This window comes from Peromyscus maniculatus, chromosome X (assembly GCF_049852395.1).
Source record: "Peromyscus maniculatus bairdii isolate BWxNUB_F1_BW_parent chromosome X, HU_Pman_BW_mat_3.1, whole genome shotgun sequence".
NCBI classification, from domain to species: domain Eukaryota; kingdom Metazoa; phylum Chordata; class Mammalia; order Rodentia; family Cricetidae; genus Peromyscus; species Peromyscus maniculatus.
Window position 1 is genome coordinate 145,418,981 of NC_134875.1, and position 6,609 is coordinate 145,425,589.

General features: G+C 40.0%; 1 pseudogene; it reads right to left on the reverse strand.

Annotated features, from left to right (window-relative positions):
* Positions 1–4,440: 4,440 nt before the first annotated feature.
* Positions 4,441–5,390, reverse strand: LOC102914830 (zinc finger protein 42-like; annotated as a pseudogene).
* Positions 5,391–6,609: the final 1,219 nt, after the last annotated feature.

Below are 6,609 nucleotides of genomic sequence, written 5' to 3' on the forward strand. Positions count from 1 at the left end.
TCTTCAATTGACACTATCTGACAAAAAGTAAATAGATATGTCAGCCTTTAAATATCACAGGGACCTAGCAGGTACCTGCAGAATATTCTGCCCAAACACTGAAGAATATACATTCTACTTGGCACCAAATGGAGCTTCTCTAAAATGGACCATACTTTGGTACAAAAAAACACATCTTAACACATTCAGAATAACTGAAATAACTCCACTTTTAGGACTTACCCACAATGCAGCAATACTTGAATTCAACACCTATGGAATCCCAAGTATTTACTCACACTTGTGGAGATTACCCAACAGCTTACTAAATGATGAGTAGGTCAAAGAAATTAGAGAAAATGAAAAAAAACTCCTAAAATTAAGTGAGAAAACCCAAGATAAACTTGCCACACATTATATATAGTAATGAAAGGAAAATTACAGTTCTAAGCACCTGTATTAAAAATGAGAAAGCATACATAAACAAGTTATGATGCAACTCAAGAACTTGCAGAAAACAAGAAGAAGCCAAATGGAAATTCAGTAGATGGGAAGAAATAACTAAAACCACAGCAGAAATGAATGAAATAGAAACACAGAAAATAGTACAAAGAATCAGTGAATGGAATAGCTGGCTCTTTGCTAAGTTAGGATCAATATATCCTTTCCATAATTAACTTAAAAAGGAACAAAGAGACTACATTAACAGAATCATAGACAAAGAGGAAATGTTAGAATACACACCAAGAAAAATCAGGAAATTATCCTGGAATCCTTTAAAAGACTATACTCAATTAATCAAGAAAATCCAAAAGAAATATTGTTTTTCTAGAGTCAGCCAAAGTTAAACCAAGAAGTGTTTATCAACTTGAACAAACCCACAACAGACACATGGATCTTTGGGAGAAAGGTAAATAGAAGAGATTTTGTGGGTGGACTGGGCACAGGTAGGGACAGGAGAAAGAGAGAGGTGGGGAGGGGAGGGGAGATGAATGGAGAGAATATGGGAAGAGACAGCTGAAATTAGGGGGGACTTGGGGACCAATATGGAAACCTAGTAAGGGGGAGACTACCTGGAATCTATGAGGACGATTCTAGTGAGGACTTCCAGTAATAACAGACAACAATCACACAGCTCATTGAACATAGAACAGTTGAGCTGGTGGTTTCATGGAGCTGTCACCCGTAGGTTCTAGTCTCTTAGGTACAGGAAGATATTCTGCAGGCTATGGGAAGAGAAAAATGGACACCAACCCAGCCACAATACCTCTGACCAACCATCTGTCACAACTGCAAGATGTGCTGGTCCAGTGGTGGCACAGACTTTTGCAAGTGGCCAATCAATGTCTGATTTAACTTGAGACTTCCTCCTTGAGAGGAAGTCCATGCCTCACACTGCCTGATGGCCAGGAACCAGAGATATATACCCCAGAGGACTAAGGTAGACCCAAACATGGCTGGTCTTTAAAAATCAAAACACAGCTGTGAAATAATTCCTAATGATATTCTGCTATGCACATAGATCAGTGCCTTGTCCAGTTGTCGTTAGAGCTACTTCTTCTGGCAACAAAATAGTGGATGCAGAGACTCACAGCAAGACATGATGCTGAAAGAGTCTAAATTGGAGGTCTCCATCATGTCTCTCCCCTAGGTGCTTGGGAATCCCTTAGAAGACAAGCAGGAGAGATTGTAAGAGTCTGAGGGGATAGAGAAAAACAGGAGAACACAGCCCACTCAATCAACACAGTAGGGTGCATATGGGCTCCTAAAGACTGAGGGGGCAAGCACAGGGACTGAAGGGGTCTGCATCAGTTCTTTCGCTTACATGCTGTGAGTGTCAGCTTGGAATATTGCAAGTGTTTGTGGGAATGCTACCTGTCATAGAAGGTTCATCTTTGACTCATTCACCTGCTCTTAGGGCTTTTCTCATCCTGTTGAGTTGCTTCATCCAGACTGAGTGTGAGGGCTTTTGCCCTGCCTTATTGTATATTGTTTAGTGGTGTTTGTTTGTTATCACTAGGAGGCTTGTACTTTTCTGAATACAGACATAGAGGAAATGGGGAGAGAGGTAGATTGTTTTGAGACATGGGAAGTCTGGAGGTAGGGGAAATTGATCAGGATGAAAAAAAATCAATATTCCAAAGTAAAACTTGTAATAAAATAGCCTCTGACTAAAAAAAGGAAAAAATTCCCGAGGCCCAGTGGATTCATTGTAGCACCGTACCATACTTTCAAAGAAAAGTCACAACCAAAACTTACAAAAATATTAGAATTAATAGAAAGGGAAAAGATCAACAGAAAGCTCTTTCTGCATAGCCTAATACAACAATATCCAGCAACACAAGAAAAAAGGAAATTACAGGCCTATATCAGTGATGAATACAGGTGATAATATTCTCAGTAAAGCAGTTGCAAAACCGAATAATGTTATATATGAAAGATATCACACACAATTAGCAAGTTGGCTTTATCTTGGTTTCCAAGTCATCTGCTACTTACTTATTCTTTTAGTTGTCTTTCACTGAAGACTATCAGAATCGGTTTAAACCTCCCTCCTTGCCTGAACCTTCAGTTCTCAAAACCACAATAAACTGCCTTTTAACAGACCCAACACTGAGAAATCGGCTAAAAATTCCTCCATGTGAGTGACTCAAATAATCTTTGGTTGTGTTGATCATGTGAGTAAAGTCAATCATTTCTGCAAATCCAGGTAACACTTAGGCCCAGTACCTGACACATATCACATCCTCAATAAATGTCTGTATTCTGTAGCTGTTCTGTATAAGGTCCTGTGTGGGAGATAGGTGAGAAGATTGAATAAATCACTGGGCCAATCACTACTGGATATTTGGTTATTTGTAGCCATAGGAACAACAGCTGTTGTAATTTTTAAAACAAGATTTATTTATTTTTATTTTCTGTGCATTGGTATTTTTGTCTGTATGCATGTCTCCACAATCTCTCCATCTATGGAACTTGTTTTTAAAAAATGTCAGTATCCTGCAGGGGCAGTGGTGGGGTTCGAAACTATTCTGAGCACTCTCAGGAGGCAAATGAGGCAGGAGGACTCTTTGAATTTGAGACCAGCCTGATCTACAAAGATGAGTTCCAGGTCAGCCAAGACTACACAGAGAAACCCTGTCTTGAAAAACCAAAAAACACCAAAACAAAACAGGGAAAAGGTGACATGAGATAAAACTTTTGAAGTCTGAAATTATGGGTTTTTGTCCTCTGTTTCCTCCCATCCCTGTCCCATGGCTCAGAGAGCCAAATAGAGGAGGCCAGAGGAGTGAAATGTATGAGGAAAAGAAAAGATGAGGAGAGAGTGGACTCATAAAAAAAAGGAAAGGGGAAAGGGGTGTCAAACTTAATACCTCTGGTGTGGTAGTCTAGCGCTCTGACTTAACGCCACACATGGAACCTTGACTAAAGTCATCTAAACGGACTTAGAGGACTGCTGTGATATATGTGAAACACTTCTGAAGTCAGGACTTAGAATGTAGCTAGATCCACTTCCAAGGACATGAGACTCTCACAACCGGTTTAAACTGCCCTCCTTGTATAAACCTCCAGTTCTCAAAACCACAGTAAACTGCCATTTAAAGGACCCGACACTTTGAGACCTCCCCTAAAATTCCTCCTTGTGACCCAACTGACTGTTGGTTGGGTTGATCACGTGAGGAATGTCAATCATCTCTGCAAAGCCATGTAATGCTTTGGCCCAGTACCTGACACATATCACTTCCTCAATAAATGTCGGTATTCTGTAGATGTTCTGTGTAAGGTCCTATGTGGTAGGTAGGTAAGAAGACTGAAGAAATCACCCGGTCAGTCACTACTGGATATTTGGGTTTTTGTAGCCACAGGAACTGTTACAAATAGCTGTTGTGATTTTTTTTAAGAGTTCTATGTCCTTTTATTTTGGAACATCTAAAATTTTCAGATGGATCAACTTTATTGTATCACCACTCACATTTAATGTCATTAATAGTTTGATACAATGATGAAAATGAAAATAAAAAATATTTAATGTAAAAACATTCTAAGTATTCATTCATTTGTTCAGGAGTGCATGTTTTCCATTCTTTGGGATTATCACATACACCATTATGTACATTTTTAAAGATAAAAGCTAGGCTATTTGACACTTGCAAAACTAAAAAATCAGTTATTTTCTATGAAGTATGCAAAACAACCCTCCTCACATGCAATAATGCAGCACATTCATTAAAGATTATGCTTTTGAAGTGACTTCATCTTTGACTTTTCTATTGGATCTACACCGTGGAATATAAAAATGTTCTTAAAATGGTATGATGAAGCATTAAAAAAGAAAGGATGCTTTCTAAGTTGCAAATTTATCTTAGCCATCACTCCCTACAAGCAATAATCCAAAGTGGACATATACCCCATTGACTCATCAGTTCAAAGGTCCCAGCCTAAGGACAGTCTGTCTTGGTTTCAGCATTTCTTCCCTGCCTTTGCGTGGATGCGGATGTGAATTTTCAGGTTATTTGACTGAACAAATCTCTTCTGGCACTGGTCAAAGGGGCACACAAAGCACTTCTCACCAGTGTTGGATGCGGATACGGGTGTGCAAGTTGAAGTCCAGTCAGAAGCCCTTGGAATGTACACTGAAAACGATTCTCTCCAGTATGAACCAGAAAATGTCACTTTAGTTTTGAGCGCTCTGCCAAAGGTCTCCCACACTCTGCACACACATGCTGTCTGGGACCGTGAATCAGCATGTGCTTCTACGGGGCTGTTTTATTCCTCAGCTTCTTCTTGCAACCAGTCTGAGGGCACTCCAGCATCTATAAAGGACCACAGTATTCACCACCCTTTGGCTCCTCTCCAGTAAATCCCGCAAGCTGCTTATGGTCTGATAAATCAGCTTCCGATATTTTTCCAACCGGAAGCTTCTGGTGAGTCATGTACTTGGAACACCCAAGTACTGAGTTCGCTCCAACACTCTGTTGAGGCTGATCTTGCTTGTCCTCTTTTTCCTCTTGTTTTTTTTTTTTTCTCCTTAGTCACGTATTCCAAAGAACTATCAAGAAGGGAACTCGCTTCAAGGAAATGGCGAGAAAGGTTTTGTTCGACTTCCTGTAGGTTTTTGAAGGCTTTAAAAAGTAAATCCACTTCCAAAATAGATTCAGAAAACTCACTTCTAAGAATGCACTCTATGTAACCGTCCACGAAGTCATCTTCCTCAGTCTTGGGGCTTGTCTCACTGTACACATCTTCTTCCACATGTTCTTCCTGGATGGTGTATGTTCCGTGGAGAAGTTTCCCTCTTGTCTTCTGACTTGCCAGGCCTCCTTGTGTTTTGGGTTCCCTATACTGATGGCACTTCTGCCCAGGCCTCTCTGGCCTCTGGTCTCTGCCATTTTCCTCATTTGCTCATTCATGTTGTTTTGACTGCTTCCCTCTTGAATGATGAATGTAATCACCCCCAGCAAACACCTGCTATTTGGTGAGTTGCAGTTGATGACAAAACTTGGAGGCAACAGAGTGTGACAGTCCTGCTTTCATTCATATGTACGAGCTACTGGCAAGACTGGACATACACATGATCGAGAGCAAAAGCCCATCTTCTTTACCACGTGTCTGATCTTAGTCCATTGCTCTGCACCCCTGCAATGTGCTCTGATATTTCCTACTCCGTTTCCTTTCTGAAATCCAAAGAAGAAATTGTCACTCAGACAAAGAACAGCAATGGAAATCTTTGCGGACTCCAGATGTTGTAATTTTTAAAACATGATGGATTTATTTTTATTTTATATTTTATATGCATTGGTATTGCTGTTTGTATGCATCTGTGTGTGAGGGTGTCGGATCCTCCAGAACTAGAGTTACAGATAGCCGTGAGTTGTCATGTGGGTACCGAGAATTGAACGAAGGTCCTATGGGAAGAGCACCCAGTGCCCTGAACCACTGAGTCATCTCTCCAGCGGTACCTGCTATAATCTTTTGTATTTTTTATTAATTTTATGTGTGGTTGACCTATTTGCATATATACGAGATGACGAACATATTTTGATTCATTAGCTAATGATACATAAGATTCATTGGGTTTGGGAATACAAAAGCTTAAATACAACTTAAGAAAAGCAGGGAAATCCGGCAGTGAAGAGAATTGAACAGTGGGGATGGAAACGAAGGTCTTCTACATGGAAACCCAGGACTCTGCTCCTAAGATAATTTCCCAGGGGGCACCGCAGTCTCTCAAATGGCATAAAAAAAGACCACAACCCAGGCTAAGTAGGACCAGTGAAGTCATGATTGATAACATAGCTAACCCATTCCGACAAACCCAAGACTCAGAACACTGTATTTCTAAGTAAAGGACAGTAGGGTACAAATACGTAACATAGAATCGTTTATCTGAAAATAGAAGAAAGAGGTTTAATACATGTTCAAGGCACACACAGACACACAGACACACACATGTATGTATATGTATATATATGTATATATATATATATATATATATATATATATATATATATATATATATATATATATATCCTGCCCAACATCCTTCCTCACTTCATGCCTCAACTTCAGGTTCTAGGCCTCCATTCAGACTTCCAGCTCATTCATTGGCTATTCATGGCCTCTCCAAAC